This window comes from Ursus arctos, unplaced genomic scaffold (assembly GCF_023065955.2).
Source record: "Ursus arctos isolate Adak ecotype North America unplaced genomic scaffold, UrsArc2.0 scaffold_24, whole genome shotgun sequence".
Taxonomy (NCBI): Eukaryota; Metazoa; Chordata; class Mammalia; order Carnivora; family Ursidae; genus Ursus; species Ursus arctos.
Window position 1 is genome coordinate 2,009,759 of NW_026622919.1, and position 17,439 is coordinate 2,027,197.

At 51.3% G+C, this 17,439-nt stretch overlaps 1 protein-coding gene across 6 annotated transcripts in view; it reads right to left on the reverse strand.

Annotated features, from left to right (window-relative positions):
- Positions 1–17,439, reverse strand: part of RPTOR (regulatory associated protein of MTOR complex 1) — a 329,837-nt gene that overhangs the window by 110,062 nt on the left and 202,336 nt on the right. The window lies entirely within an intron of this gene.

Here is a 17,439-nt window from a genome sequence, read left to right on the forward strand (position 1 = left end):
TCGACACCCAGAGGGAGACCGAGTCAGGCAGAGCCCAGAGGGGTGCTTGTGCCTGTGGTGCAGGGGCCCCGGCTCTGCCGTGTAACACGTTTAATTAGATCTGACAGGAAACTCTTGTTTTTTCTCCCAAAAGGAAAATGTTCATAGCAATTTGGCTCAGAGACTAAAGTGTGATTCCTGATATTTATAAGAGTTGACAGATTATTAGTTTCCATCATAGTAGCCCATTTGGTGGCACCATCTTTGCACGAGTGACGTTCAAAGCGGCCGGCCTCAGTAACGGGCACCGCCGAGCAGCACGAGCTTCCTCGTGTGACGGCGGCATGTGTGTTCCTTCCTTCCACCAAATGCCTTTCCTTCAGGAATAAAAAATCCTTATTTCCTCAAGCAGGCGTAGTGATAGGACAGGAAAAAAAAAAGAGGAGGGATCAGTAAAATACTTGAAAACAGCATTATTGCTCAAATAGCCTGAACTCTTGAAGCCCCCCCCCAAAAAATTGTATGTCAAGAGGAAGACTCCAGTTTGTTTAAACTGAAAGGCTTTTGCAAACACAGTCAAACGAGTGGCCATGGCATGCCTGACTTAGAAAGCAGGGTTTGTGTGAGCGGGGGCAGAGGGAGAGAATTTTTTTTAAATTAGATTTTACTTATTTTAGACAGAGGGAGAGAGTGGGGAGGGGGAGAGGATGAGGGTAGAGGGAAAGAAAGAATCTCAAGCAGACTCTGTGTGGGGCTCAATCCCAGGACCCTGAGATCATGACCTGAGTGGAAACCAAGAGTCAGAGGCTCCACCGGCAGAGCCCCCCAAGGGCCCCCAGAGCAGTCTTTCCTGGCTGTGTGTGTTGGGCATCTAAGGATTCCCACAACTTAAAAGACAGCAAGGTCTCCAGGTGAACACTTGGCACAAGGACAACAGGACTGTCTCCCTTTCTGCACCCCACACTCTTCCAAAAGGAGAGCATGTGCTGGGTGAGCCAGGTGGCCTGCCCTCGCCCTGGAGAGGAAGGCAAGGGTCCGTGAACAGCACAGCACAGCAAACACCCCCACCCCTCAAGAGGCGGCACCAGAGCCTCCCCTGCAGCAGCTAGGTGAGCACGGGGCGCACCTGCAGGAGAAAGCATTTACGAAATCCGAGCCAACAGTCCAGGGAGGCCTTGGACCGGCGTCCTCATTCTCAGCCTGCAAGTGCCAGTGCAGACGCCTGGGTTGCTGCCCCAGAAGGAACATGGCACTAGGGGATGATGGGGAGGAGGGGGCTTTAACAGGGCCAGAGGGTGGGCGTGGAGCCGGGACGCATAAGCTTGTGGCTTGGGTCCTGCATCTGGGGAGGAGGAACTCATGCACCAAAACTGTTTTGAATAAGATTATTCACAAGCTCACCAGCAACAAAATTCAGCAATAACACTGCACCTTCCACTGTGTAAGGACTCTTGCTGAAGGCACCGCCTGCCCTCTCTACGGGGTGGTTCGGGGACAGAATGCGGCGCACCAGGGGAGCCACATTCCGAGGCTGAAGCCCACTGTCCAGGACCAGCAGATGCACGACAGCTGATGTGTGCAGGGATCTAGCACGTCAGAAAACGGTGACCTTTGATGTCTCGTCACAGGTTCTCTGTTATTCAGAGGTAGCCAGACTGCGCGGTGAGAGGGCACGCCCCCAACTCTGACACCAAGCGCAAGTTCCGCAGGTTCCCGGAACCATGAAGGGCTGTCAGAACTCAGCGAAAGCTGTTACACTCATGGTCACAGTTTATTAGAGAGAAATACAGAGAGACATCGGGGCCAGTTCAGAGAGACATGCGCAGGGCAGAGTCCAGGAAAAGTACCAAAGGTGGGGGCTTCCATGTCCCCTCCCGGCATCCACATGTGACAGCACGCATGACGATCTGCCAACCAGGGGGGGCCTTGGTGTCCACCTCGGAGCCCTGGTTGGCTGCCTGGCTGCCCACGAGTTGGATCTCAGCCTCGAGCTGGACAGACCCCACACTCAAACCCCCGGCTGAAGTCACACGGTTGCCCTCTCCAGTGGAGTGGGCCCCCATCCTGAGATGACTGGGTGTGGCCTACCCCGCCCCGAAAGATGACGCTCCTTCAGGAAGGGTACAGGCCCTCTCTCTGTGCTGGCCAAGCTCCTGACTACACACAGTAGTCTGTGCAGTGTCAAAAGCGAACCTATTCAGGACTCGTTTTCAGATTCTGGACTCACATGCTGTTCCGGGTGCAGCAGCTTCGCTGGACTAAAGCCCCAGAGGTGCGTCCCTCGGAGGCTGAGCCGTGTCACGTACACAGGCCTTCCAGCAAGGCGGCCTGAGGAGCTGGCCTGCATCCTCCATGTGGATGACAACCCGACCACTGGACGGCACGCGTCACGGATGCGCCAGCCCCTGGACGATGCTCTGGGCGTGCTGCCAGCACCGCCTGTCTGGAAAGGACAGACCTACGAAGGCCAGAGGACGCCAGCATCCCTCACCTCAGCAAGTCTGCTTCTGGGAGTCAACCCCAAACTGGACACAAGGAATGGGGATGCGAGACATGCCGTGTTTTATTTACAGGGGTGAAAAATCAGAAAGTAGGAATGTTACTACAATGAGAGAAATGAGTAAGTAAATTACAAAACCACCATGTGAAATTACTACAAGCTCGTAGACCGTTGCTTATGAATATTTCAACAATACGGGAAAACGTGTGCTTCGTAACCTAAAGTAAGGAAGCAAGACAAACACCGGTAAGTCATCACCACACAGGATGCGCGGGCAGGGAGAACAGAAGACAAAGCGTCGAGACACGACCGTGGGGAGGCTCTTCCCGCCTCCCGTGTGAGCGCAGTCAACATCTGCTGCACAGGTGTACCCCGCTCGCGCAATGGGGAGCAAGCCAAACCCCCATTCCCTCGCCTCCCCGCCCCGAGTCCCTGATGCTCACGCCGGGGGGACAGGCAGCTGGTGGGCGACGGGACAGCGCTCTCGGAACAGTCTGACCAAGGTCTATTTCCAAACCTGACCCGAGTGCATCACTGACATGAGCCAGTTCGTCCTGAATCAAGACGAGGTGGCTCAGCACGAGCTGGCTCCTCGCGGTCTGACCTCTTGGGTAAAGGAACGATGTATTCCCAGCGGCATGGAGCTGCTGCTGAGATTCCTGTCTCGGTGGGCGGGCGGCCAAGCCACTGGGACGAACAGAGGCCAACCCTTGTCAGGCTAGGGTCAATGCGTATTTAGGTGTTTAAAAAAATCTGCAGCTTGTGACAATCCCCAGCAGGTAGTGCAGAAGTGGGGTCCCACTACCATCACCTGGATCCCCTCGATCTCCTTCACTAAAGCTCATTATGAAACCAGAGTCAAAGCTGTCTCAGACCTAGGGATCTTTCAAACCGACCCATCCACCCATGAGTCCAAGAAGCGTCTTCTCCACGCAGTAGACAGGGGTGCATACTTGGGATGGCAGAGTGGGACTGAGTCAACTTCCCTCACTTGTCATGTCGCTTAGAATTAAATCACTTCAGAAACTTCTTGTTTCTGTTTTCCTTTCCATATCAGAGACTAGTACAGAATGTCGAAACCCAGGGCACTCCAGAGGCCATCTGGATCGCGAGTGTGATCAGGTCACCCCCCTTTACAAAATGGCCCCACACTGGCGGCTGAGGTCCTTATGGGTTGTGTGGCTGACATGCAGCCACTCCGCCCAGACCGCTCCAGAAGTCCTGGCTGCTGGAGGCCATCTGGATCGCAGATGGCGGACACGGGGCCATGGGAGGTCAAAACCAAGACCACATTTCATTACAGAGTTCCTTTGAAACCTGGGCAGGGAGGAGGGTGGCATCGGGCACCCAGGGCCCATCGCAGCTTTCAGGAAGGGGTCTCCCAGGCTCGGTGTGGTCTTCCCCAGTCCGCGGCACCTCCAGAGAGTGACCCATGCTCCACAGTCAGCACAGGGCTGGTCTGTACCACGGCCGGTTTCCTCCCCTGCCCCTCCCCCCATTACCCCCACAAATCTGCATTCCCCACAGATGTGTAGTGTCTGCACCCCACAACCAACCAGCACAGGGGCCTGTGGGAGGTTTTGTGTCTGGCTTGTATTTACCCTTCTCGGGCTACTTTGTTTCTCCTGAGCTTTCTTTTTCACTAAATATGCCACATTCCAGCCATGTGGAACTTGCTGTTAGCCCCCAAACCTGTGCAGACCACCCTCTGCTCTCCTGGCTTAGAGAGCACCGAGCAGTCCTCCAGTCGACCTGCTCGCAGAGAGCATCCCAGGGGGTGCCTCCCATCCCAAGGGGCCCCCCAGGCCTGGGGACTGCTGCTGACACTCCCACGGAACTTCGCAGACGCCTCTGCCGGACACGGAAGCTGCCACCCAGCCTGTCCTCAACCAGGCAGGAGCCGTCGGAGCGCGGCTTCACCATGCTCACCCAGTGCTCCGCACCAGCCGTAATGTACAACAGGTGCTCCATCCATATTTGATGAGCGAAGGAATGAATCCCTCCCGAGTGATCGCAAGCTCTGTGTAAATAAAATGTTAAGTGAAAAACTATGGTTTCCAAGAAAATGATACAAACTCACTAAAAATACTCAAGTGATAGGAAGATAACACAAATCATGCCAAATTCTATCACGTAAGAACCAGTGGAAACATCTGCTGGCTATCCTCTCTTGATGCACAAAATCAGGTAATTTTGCATGCACTGAAATAACACTGTACAGGGATGCTGCATTTGTGTTAAAAATACCCACAAAAACACTTAGAAAAAAAGGCCTGGAAGGGCAAATATGCACCAGAGCACTAACAGTGATGATCTTAGTATGGTGGAGATTATAATGATTCAGATTCTCTTTGCTTATCTGTGTTTAATAATATATCTGTGCTGAAAACATGCTACTTGCATAATGAAGAAAAAGAAAACTCTCGTTTTCTTTAGTAAGAATAAGTCTACAGCGAGTTTTCCTGAAAATGGAAGAGATTTTAAAACTGTATTATCTTCTAAATTTACATCATCTCACATTCAACTCAAATAAAGCAGAACTTCCTCTACTTTAAGCGACCTCATGAAAACGACGGTGTAGAGAGCCGTGGGCTGTTATTTCCTACAAGTGATCTGCTGTAGGAACGCTCCACGACTAAGAAAACGGGACCGTGAACCCAGCACTTTCTCTTCTGAATACCAGGTCGGTACCCTGCAGCCAGATATTTGGAGGGACAGAGCCACAGCCACAAAGCTGCGGCTCCTGGCCTGTGGTGTGGCGGGAGGGGGCGCCCCGAGTGTGTGTGTCTTGTGTGTAAGCCTTCCTCCAACACTGAGGGCTTGGGGGAAAACAAAGTCACACATATCCACAAGACATACACGTACACACCCTCAGCCGTTATAAAAATACAACTGAGTGGGACAGAACACTCCGTGGCATGAAGGCTGGGAACCACTGCTCTGGACAGTACATTTTGTGCGGGTATTTTCTGCATGCTGACATTCTCCTGAACCAAATCAAGCCACATATCTACAATATTCTTTTCCAATCTCTCCTGCCTTAGAATTGTGTACAATTCAATGCTCTAATATCATCTGATTTCTTTATAAAGTGCCATTTGTGCTAGCCATTCGTAGACCTCAAGTGACCCACTCGTGTCCACGAAACCTGCGGTTTTGAGCGTGATCTCTGGGACCAGTCTGAAAGTGTGCAGTTTCATAGCCAGAAGAGAAGTCTTCTTTTCACCTGGGCTGCAGGACCGTGTCCGCGCCGGCAGAAGGAAAGGAAGGAGATGGGACGTGGGAAGAAAGCCTGGCTGGGAACGGAACCACGCTTGTTTAAACACAGAAAGCCTGGATGTAGAGCTGCGTCCTCCACATGGGCCAGCCGGTGAGCCGCGCGGCCTCCGTGGTGCTGCCTGAGGGGCTGAGTCAGCCAGGCCCCAAACCACATCTGCAAACCTGGGCTGTGCGGCTCCGTTCTTCGCCCAGGGTTTGGGTGACGTCACGAGTTCTCTCCCTGGCAACGGCAGCAGGTTAGGTGACTCACGTCCCCCTACCGATAACAGCTAGCGGGCTGCACGTGTGTGGTGGGGAGTCTTCCGGAAGGCAAAGGAAGGCTGGCAGCCTGTGGGGAATCATGGGGCCAAGACCGGAGAGGGAAGCCCAAGGCATCAACTGGCATTTGGGGCTAGCTCTCTCTGAGGCATCTGGTGATCCCACAGCAGGATGGAGGGGCAGGACCCCGAGCCGAGTGTGGTACCCAGGGGGATGGAGGGCAGATGCTGGGGCTGAGGGCCGTAAGGAGGTGGAGCGCTGACAGAACCCCCAAGGCGCTAAGCTGGGACCCCAAGGATGAACTGGAAGCAACCCAGACCTCACAGCCCCGAAGCACCCAAACCCCGCACATTTTCCACTTCCAGTTTGCAGCGTTCGATCAGAAGTAACCAGGCGCGTACTGGGAAACGAAATTGACGCCTGAAACCCAGAAAGACAACTGCTAAGGGAAGGAGCTGCACAGGATTGGCCCAGCGGTGACGTCAGACACAAACATCACGATAATTTTGCCTACATGTTCTAGAAATTAAAGGACAAAGGAAGTCTTGGCAGAGAACCAGAAACCATAACATAAAGCCTGGAAATTCTAGAACTTCAGGAACTTGAAAACATATTATATTAGTCACTCGATAGATGGGCTGAAAAGCAGATAAGACAACACTGAAGAAAGGAATGAAAGATGGGTCAGAAAAAATACTCAGAATTAGGCATAAAGAGATAAAAGGTTGGGACGTAAGAAATACAGTGGATATCATGAAAAGATCTGAAATAACCTGCTGGGGTCCCAAAAGGAGAGAGCAGAGGGAATGGGACAGAAGCAACCTTCAAAGGGCATTTTTTGCAGCTGATGAAGGATGCTGAGGCACAGTGTCCTGGTCTGCACGGGCCGCTGGAACAAGACTCCAGACCGGCCTCACCAACTCATTCTCACACAGCTCTGCAGACTCTAAGTCCAAGGTCGGGGCGCCAGCGTGGGCAGTCCTGGCGAGGACCCTCTTCCCGGCTTACGGCCTGCGGCCTTCTTGCTGTGTCCTCAACATGGCGGGGAGTCAGCGCTCTGGCGTCTCTTCCTCCTGGCACAGGGCACTAATCCCATCATGACCTCATCTCCCACAGGCCCATCCCCAAATACTATCACGTTGGGAGTTAGAGTTTCAATATGGGGATTTTGGGGGAATCACAAGTCAGTCCATAGCACTCAGGCTCCAGAAACGCTCTAGTCGTAAAGCAGGATAAATACCAAGAACGCCCAGATAAACACAACAAAACAAAACTGCCAAAATCCAAGAAAAGGAAAAAATTTACAATAAAGCGATGATAATCAAGATGGTGTGGTACTGGCATAAAGATCGATTTAACAGCACAGGGCAACAGAGCTTTACAACTATGGCCAAAAGCTTTCTGTCCAAGGCACCATTTCAATGGGGAGAAGACCGTCTTTCTACAGCAGTGCTGGAACAACTGGACACCCAAATGGGAAAAGTGACCCTTGCCTCTCACTGCACATCACGTGCAAAAATTAACTTGAAATGGACCATAAACTTACCCGTAAAAGTTAAAACTATAAAAGTCTTAGAAAAAATAGAAAATCATCACAAGCCTGGGGTAGGCAAAGCTTTCTTAGGTGCAACACAGAAAGTATATAAATTTGAAAGAAAAAAGTATTAAATCTGATTTTATCAAAATGAAATGCTTCTGCTCCTAGAATACTGTTGTGAAAATGAAAACACAAGCCAGACTGACCAAAGACAGAGAGAGCTGACAATGACATATATCCAACATATTTAAAGGGCTCTTGAAGACAAACAGCACAATTAAAACACTGGCAAGAAACATGAATATACATTTTATTAAAGAATATAAATTAATGGCCAACAGCACATGGAAAGCTGCTCAGCATCATTAGTCGTTAGGCGAATGCAAATTAAAACCACAGGCCTGGGGCGCCTGGGTGGCTCAATCACTTAAAGCATCTGCCTTCAGCTCGGGTCATGATCCTGGGGTCCTGGGACCGAGTCCCATGTTGGGCTCCCTGCTCAGCGGGGAGTCTGCCTCTCCCTCTGCCCCTCCCTCCCTCCACTTATGCGCTCTCACTCTCTCTCAAATCAATACAATTTTAAAACAAACAAGCAGGATACAGCACTACGCATCCACTGTGAATACCAAGTGTAGCTGTGAAGGTCGAGCGCCTGGCACACTCGCGCATTCCCGGTGGGAACGTGAACTGGCAGATCACTGTGGAAAACGGCTGAGAAGTTTCTGGGAAAGTTTAACGCACATCTGCTAGGTGACCCAGCCATTCCACACCCACGTATTTATCCTGGGGAAACGAATACACAGTCACGCACAAGGACCAGCACATGAATATCTGTAGCAGGTCTGCTCATCATAGCGACCAAAATGGAAACAGCCGACTGTCCATCAGCAGGCGGATGGATAAAGGGCTGTGACACATACAACGGAGTACTGCTTACAGTAAAAGGGAGCGAATCACCGATACACCCAGCATGGGAAAGTCTCAAAAGCACTGTACTGAGGAGGAAGAGCTAGACACGAGAGAATGCATTATAGTTTTCTATTTATATGAAGATCTAGAAAAGACAAATCTAAGGTATGAAAAGGAAGAGATTAGTGGTTGCCTGGGCTTGGGAGCTAGGCTGGAGGACTGACTGGGACAAGAGAAATTCTGGGATACGTTTCGAGTGATGGTGGATTCATGGGCGTGTAAATCTGCCAAAACTCATCAAACTGTATGGAATGTAAGCGGTATTTTAACAATGATCATTTTAAAATGAAAAATCAAACGAAGGGGAAATTATGGCATTTTCAAACAATAAAAACAGAATTTTTCACTGGCAAACCTGCACTAAAGGGAGTTGTTTAGGTAAAGAGAAATGATCTCAGATTGAGATGCAGGACGGAGTGGAGGGCAACGGAAGGTGTAAATATCAGTGAGTCTTAACTACAGAATATTAGTAACATTTGTGGAGATGATATACGGAGAAGGAAAATATGTGACAATAATTGTACACAAGTCAGGAAGTGAGTAAATGGAGTTCATGTGCACTCGGGTCCTCATATCACCTGGGAAATGGTAAAAGTACTAATTTAGATTTGAGTTTAATAAGCTGGGGGTTGCCAAGACTATGGTCTGAGGGCCAAATCCAGCCAGCGGCTTGTATTTTTTGTTTGTTTTTTGTTAGCCCATGAGCTAATAATGCTCTTTACGATTTTAAAGATGACACTAAGAATACACGACAGAGACTTTACGTGGCTTGCAAAGCCTGATGCATGTACCGTCTGGCCCCAACAGAGAACGTAAGTAGGCCACTGTTCTGGAGTAGCTGTTCGTGTGCTGGAAAAGAACACAGAGCTGACAAGCCAACAGAGGGGGAGAAAGGAATAAAACTGCTAAATGAAACCAAAAGAGGGGAGTGGAGGAGGAGAAATCAAGATGGAAAAAAAGAAATGGGGGAAAACAAGAAAGTGAACAGATTTCAACTCAAGTATGCCAATTATTACACTAACTATAAAAAGACTAGATACTTCAATTAAAGTCAGCAATTTTCAGTCTAAATCAGTCTAAGTCTAAAACCAAAAGTCAGCTATGTCCTGCTAAAAAGAGATACACCTTAAATACATACAAGATTTAGAAACATGTATATTAGAATACATGCTTAAATATATATAAGGAAGAAAAACACACATTCTTGCAAATGCTAATCGAAAGACAGCTGCACAACTATCCCGTGAAGTGGACTTTATGGCAAAGGCATTATCAGAGATGAAGGGTGACATTCTCAAAGAGTCCATTCATGCCAGCAGGAACGGGGAATCACTTATGGCTAATTTGTCCTTCTGTAGTTTTGAAGGGCAAAGCGTGTGGTCAACAGGGGGAACGGGCTTTTAATTTAAAGTAAAATGGCAATAAATGGTCAAAATTTGTTTCTTAATGAGAGGAAGAAGTTGAGATACATGTATCAGCAACTTCTCTAGCAACGGGACGGGTCACAGGAAAACCTAGCAGGGCATCAGGGAGTGGCAGAACAGGGGTCTGGGACTGCAAACAGAAAGGGGTGATCTCAGTAACACTGAGGACGACCCAAAGTTGGACAATTAAGGATCAGTGTGTCCAGGTCCCCAATAAACAGTAGAGGCTTTCAGACTGTAAAACCACTCCCAGTAAGAAATGTATTTTGCGCAGTAATCTAACACACACACAGGTAAATACGTATCCAATATTCACATACAATAGAAGTAAAGAACTTTTCTGTTACTGGGAAAACAAGAATATTTTCTATCTTTTTTTTTTCTTTTTTAATGGAGGCTGTGGCCCACCAAACTGATTTCATAGCTACTAATAAACCATGACCTGCAGCTTAAAAATAAGGATTTTAAATGAAGCTCTTGTTAATTTCCCCAGGACGCTATCAGCTCAGGGTTATCAAAATGGTTTGATGGTGAACATAGCTCCCCAGGGATCTCAGAGATTAGAAAACCACACAATTCTACCTCTAAATCAAATAGTTTATGGGTGCAATGCTGCTGCCCTCAGCCCCTTTCATCCTGCGCTTAGTAGCTCCCACAGATTAGAAACCCGCTAATCTTTACTTGGGAAGCAAATGGCATTGAAGAAAAACGTATTTTAAAATTCTGGAGGAAAAGGAGTGACGGTTTCCACAGCTCAGTGGTGAGCAGAGTTACTGCAACCCTGGAGATAATCTGCCGTTTACTGAATTCATCACAGAATGGTAAACTACTTAAACTGCCGCCCGTCCCTGGTGCAGCCGGCAACACGAGTCCCTCTGGAGGCTGCAGACGAAAATCAGAGGGAGACACAGGGTCAAACCGAGCAAAGGAGCAGTTCGCTTGTTCAACATGCTTATGACACAATGAAAACAGGCTGCTTTTTATTAGATAGTGCAGGTTCCAAAACTCTTAAGAAATCAATCTGAGCCTAAGTTTATTTTTGAAGCATTTCTGAAAAAGCTGATTTTCTTTGGACATCCTAGTGTCAAGACTGATCTTCAGACAGACCCTTTCCTGAGAGCTAGAGTTATGGGAGCCAAGCAGAATTCTCTGGGAAGCTGCTAAAAAGCCAGTCATGTTTGGGAAAGTCAGCTTCTAAATGGGTAGGGTGGGGGGTGCGCCTGGGTGGCTCAGTCGGTGAAGCACCTGCCTTCAGCTCAGGTCATGATCTCAGGGTCCTGGGATCAAGCCCCATGTGGGGCTCCCTGCTCAGTGGGGAGTCTGCTTCTCCCTCTGCGCGCTCTCTCTCTAATAAGTAAAATCTTTAAAAATAAATAAATAAAATGAGGGACAGAATGCAGATGAGCCCCGGGGAATACTCCCCCCTGATCCAGACCAATCCCAGAGAGCACATCCCTCTGATCCAGATGAATCCGGGGAGCACTACCCCCTGGAGGCGCTCAGCTACTAGCAGGCTGTCTCTCCAGAAGTCTCTTCTAGAATATGCTGAGGCACCCTCACCAGTGAGCTTCTTTGTAAAAATCTGGTCTAAAGAAGGTGGACAGAGAGGAGGGTGGGTGAGTATGGAGTGGGGGGCGGACCTCACCTCCTCAGGAGGAAACTTGGACGTGATACCTCTTCCGCTTAACAGAGATGCTACCAGCCTCCCCTGGTGGTTCCTCAGCCGGCCAGAATCTTTCCAGTCTATGTAGGGACCTAAATGCCAAGGTTATTGCAAGCTTGTCCTGAGCAGGACCACTGGTAGCCTTGTTTAAATTCTGTCTCTTCCTGTGAATTTATCAAAATACCACAAAAACAACAGTTTCCAAACACAGTCCGACTCTATATGTTCTTGATCTTCCAGGCCAGCTTTCCTCTGAGGCTTTCCTGGCAGAGCCGCACCGAACAGACGTGAGCTCCGGCTCCTCCGCCTCCCAGGTCCCCGGCGCCCTGGCTGAACTGACCGGTCACTCCTTCCACCCCACAGACAGCCCCTCATTTCGTTTGTCCATGTCTAATCTGCCCTTGGAGACCAGACACCTTGACGTATAAAACTCACACCACCTCCCTTGTAAGACCTTTCTTCATATGTCCCCAACCAAGATTTCCCTTTCCTGCCTCTGAAACAGCTGCGCACGAACGTACAGAACACCAGGCGGCTCTTCAACGCTTCACGTAGCACAGAGACAGGGGGAGGGGACCGGACAGACCCAGGTGTGACCCTCCAGGCTCTGGCACACGTAGCTGTGTGACTTCAGGCATGTTATTTGACCTCCCTGTGACTCAGTCACCTCATGGATACCACTGAAATCTACAGGGAGACAGAAAAGTGCCATGAATCAATACTTAACAAGTTAGCACCGAACCCAGAACACAGTAAGGGCCCCGGAAATACAGCTGCTCCTACTTACTTATTACAAACCCCCCCCCCCCACATTTTAAAGTAAGTCAAACCCAAAACGCTGGAACTGCCCCAGTAGACTGAACTCCTAAGGTTAATATAAAACACATGACAATTTTATGAGCAATGGAGGTTACCTGTAGCGCATCTGCACATGTGTAACTTAAGCGGTGGCCTCAGGGAGGACAGCTGCAGGTCACACGTCTGAGAAGAATGGAATCTGAAGCACACGAGGACCTCAGACCCTTCCAGCTCAGTGAGAAGACGACCCCCCACAGGCCGGAGACGGACAGACATGATGGCAAGTGGGCACGTGCGAAGACGCTCGCCCTGGTGACATGCCCATCACAACCACAGAGAGACCCGTGCCACACCCACAACAACAGTGACGGTCGCGGGCCGATGACGACGAACGGGGCGAGGACACAGAGAAACAGCACGTAAATGGCACCGCTCTGGAAGACACCAGCGATTTCTTAGGAGTTAAACATAAACGTACCATCTGCCTCGGCACCGCTACCCCCGGGTGTCTACCCAGGAGACATGAAAACGCGTGTGCACAGAAAGGCTTGCACGTGGGTGTTCACAGCCACACCATTCCCCAGGGTCAATGAATGACAGGTGACGCAGACGGACAGATCAGTGATGTGGGACACCAGTCAACAACACAACAACACTGACGTGAGCCATAATGTGAAGGGACTCTGAACACAGTTTACTAAGTAAAAATAAAACAAAAAGCTGGATACAAAAGACTATATTGTATGCTTCCATTTCTATGAACTGTCTGGAGCTGGGGGTGGGTAGGAGACCAACTGTGAACGGGCATGAGGGGCCCTATTAGAGTGATGGACACCCAGCTGCAACGGGGTTGTGGCAGTGGCGGCACGGGCGGGAAGACCTACCAGACACCACTGAACACTTAGGTGGGTATGTAAATCACACCCTGATAAAGCTGTTGAAAAAACACAGAAAACAACACCCCAAAAAGTCTGGATTGGATACATAAATGAGGCTATAACCTATTTAACCACTGTGTACGTCTCAGTTTCTTCTTGAAATGTCATGGTTTCTGCATCAACTCGATGAACAGGCGGTGGGGGAGAGAACTGTCTTCTTCATTCTGAGTCAAACTCAATTACAGTCCTAGGTTTTAGTACATGTAGGAGTCTCTCCCTTCCCCTTGGGTTCCCCTAATAAATCAGTGCATTTTTCCCCACTTGGAAACTCAGGGATTTCTCACTTCTCCCAGTGTTACAAAGACCCATGCTGCTTGGGCGGGAGGAACCCGCAACACCACCTGTGGCCCAGCCCCGCCCTGGCCTGGCATGCGCCTTGCTTCCCATGGCCTGGTTCGGCGGGGGGCTCTGATCCCCAGGGCTGCTTCATTGCGCTCAGACCGCTGTCCCTGAAGCTTCCGCCAGTGGCCCTGGTGCAGGCACCTGGTGCCCTGCAGAAATGTGTGACTCATTGGCAATTTCTCGACTCTCGATGATCTGAAAACAGCTCCCATGTCATCCAGGGTCTTCTTCCCTCCAGGCTAAACATCCCGGCCCCCTGAGGTGCTCCTCACCCAACGCATATTCTGTGTCCTGCACGTCCCCATCAGTCAAGAGAGGGGCCGTCCCCTCCCTCCTCTAGACGTTTTCTGGTTTTGGAACAGTCGTTTGGCAGAGTTGAATCCAGCTCAGTTTACGAACCTGACTTTGTCCACGGGGGCGAGTTCTGTTGAATCTCCCTAATCCCATGCCTGTACGTGTGATTTCTGAGGACAGCTCTGAGGTTTATACACAGAATTCTGACCGTTTGCCTTTAGCTACTCAGCCTGTCAAAACCTGTTTATATTCTGGTATTGGGTCCATGAGCAAACTCTCATGGTCTCTCAGTACTTCAAGTAACAGTATCATTATCGTTTACCTGCATTTCTGACAGCTTCTGCACCATTCTGCTGCACTTCCATGGTCAACTCTGAAACGGATCTTTGTTAGAGCAGGAGAACGGTACTGTCACGAAGACCCTGCAGAGGTGAGGTGGGTGGCTGGTGTCACATGCTACATGGGCTCCTGCAGAGGCAGCGTGGTGCAGCCACCAGACCGCGTGGGGCTGGTGGACTTGGGGCAGATGTGGGCTCTGCCACTTGTGAGTGACTCTGGGCAAGTCCACATCCCTCTCTCTTAGTGTCCAGAGTCTAACTCCCTGGACGACTGTGCAGACCAGAGCAGCGAATACCCACTGGGGCTTCCCACAGGGCTGGGCACTGTGAGCCCCGTGGGGGGTCTCACCGTGACCCCGTGTGGGCTGGCCATGCAGACTCGAGAGGCCCCACGGCGCCGCATCCTGTGTCAGAGGTGCACCTCCAGGAGTGCTGCTTAGCACTAAGGTGTCTCCGCTCTGACCGACGGTATAGTGCTAGTGGCCATGAGGCAAGGGTGGGGGTGCCGCCCAAGAGCAGGGACTCAGGTGGCCAGTGCTCGGAGAAAGGCTAAGGGCAAGAGCGGGCGAACAAAGGAGGGGTGTGTGCCCGCGTGAACGTGCACAGAAACGGCCCGACGCACTGGCTGGGCAGAAGCCCATGCCTCCTCCTCCTCCTCCCCCGTGCTGCCCGTCGCCTGGCTTCCCCCAGGCACCACGCCCACCCTCGGTGGAGGAGAGCCGCAGGCAGGGCCAGCTGCATCCCCGGATCCCGGCTCTCGAGGGCATCCATCAGAGACTGGCAGACACGCATTTCCTTTAGAACACTGGAGGGCACTGGGGTGCCAGGTGGTGAAGACAGGAAATTGGCACCTAAGACCTTCAGGGCACCACGCTGGTTGGTTTGTCTGATGACAAAGCCCAGGATGCTGGCGCCACAGCGAAGGAAATGGAACCCCTGTGCGTGCTACGCGGACGCCCCAGGGAGGCCTCGGAAGCTGCTCCCGTCCCCCGCTTGGCGGCTCAGCACAATCTCATCTCGGCGTCCGTCCTCCGTCAGGCCAGTTACACGGGGACCCAGCGCCCCTGGTTCTCCCTTCTGGCCCCGGGGGTCTCTGAGGGTGAGCCCCCCGGCGGTGCTCTGGGGCGCGGCTGACTCATGCTCCGCTGGGCACCAGGACCTGCGGCTCTTACTTCGCGGCAGCCCCGCACTTTGCCACTTACTCACATTCTCCCCACCGCGCCGGTCTCCTGGGGCTCTTTCCCACTCCGTCTCTAAATTAGCTTCCAGTGAGTCATCACTCATCCTCTCCGTGACTGGCAGGCGTTCATGAATTACTGATTTTTCACCTTCAACCAGCTGATACCATAGATTTATGTTGGAGAGAAAGGTAGTTTTTGAATGAAGACTGGTATCTTTTGATAGCTTTCCTTTCAAACATAACACATGTGTACGATTGCGACCTCACAGCGGAGTAAATTCTAATCACAGCTACCAGGCCCGTAGAGTAAGCGTGGGTGGCCGCAGGCCCCTGCAGACCCTCTGCCCCTGTGGCTCTTGGAGGACGCTGGTCTGAGGTCCCGCAGTGCACGCTGTCAGCTGGAGTGATGGAGTAGGTCAGCGCACGGGCTGCAGGCAGGCGGCCTGGCTAAGCCCTGCTCCCACTCATACCTGCAGTGAGACACTGGGCGCCTCATGCCTCAGTTTCCCCATCATTAGAGTGCAGATAATGACAGTGCTTCCTTTAGAGGGTTCTAGCAAGGAATGCATGAGTTAATATGTGGATAGCCCTTAATACAGCACCTGGCACCCAGCAGGTGCTCCGTAAACGACACCTGCTATTCTTCTTCCTGACTCTCAACCAGGAGGACCAGGGGCTACCTTGTGTTCACAGGCAACAGCTCATGCCCTCCTATGTTCTCCTCCTCGTCCCCCCAGGGCACGGCCGAGACCGGGGCTCTGACACGTCTGAGACCGCAGCTAAGTTAACCAAACGCTCATGGATTCAAAGCAAAAACAACCCCTGGATCCAAGCTTCCGCTTCAGCCTGCCACCCCGGGCTCAGCGGTGGTCACGCCACGTGAGCGATGGAGGGAGCAGGGCACAGCAACTCACTTTATCCCAGACACAGGGCTGTTAGCTCCTTAAAATATGCTGTTGACACAATAGATGTTAATTATGAATAATTTTCGGTACACCCTGCGCCTCCAGTGATCGGAATGCTAATGAACAGCCTTGTGGCAGAGGCTCGCCGGCTCCCTGACTCCCCAGCGCTTTCTGAGCGCCCTAATATTTCTAGCGCTGTTGAAGCGTTTCATTACTTTGTTTCGGGGCTGAAAAATGTCCCTTAATTTCCAAGCACGGATCTGACTGCCACTGTCTCCGAGGACTCGGAATGTAAACACGCACCACAGCGGCAACATGCTTATTCATCAGGCTGCTGGGTTCGCGCAGATAATTAGAAATCAGGGGTGCGCAAAGAAGGTTCGCTCTAATTTACTTCCCGACGCAGCAGCTTAATTAGAAAACAAATTCCTTCCCCGGCTTTCAACATTGCTAAGTAATTATAAGCCCCCCACACCGCCCGTATCTTCCCTCTGGCCTTGTGTTGAGACTGCAAACAACATGTGTTATACACATCTGACGAAGGTGGCAGAAGCTGGGAAGGGGTTAACACTCGCATCCTGGGGAAGCTTATGCCGAGCAGTCGCACGGTGGCAGCTGCTGGAAAGGAATCACATTTATTACTGAATTACCACGCAGCGATTTCAAGTACAAAACCTTCCATCAATCTCTCCGGTGATGGCAAAGAAGACCACGACTCACTCAGGCTGGGTTTCTGACTGGCGGCGGCCAGGGAAGGCGCTGGCCCCCCGTCGTGACAGTGGCAGGAAAGGCCGGTCTCGCGGGTGAGGCATGGTGCTCCCTCCAGCCCCCACGCCTGCCACTCCAGGTTCCGAAGCCGTCCCCGGCTCCTGAGACAAGCAGTCACCGCTGTCCAGCCGCAGGGCAGGATGGCTCATCAGCCCTGGAGACCTCGGCTCACTCAGAGCTGCACATGGAGCAAGGACAGCTTCCAAGGAGCAGCAGGCGAGGGCGTGTGGGCACAGGACCCATGCCTGCCAGCTTGGTCCGCACATG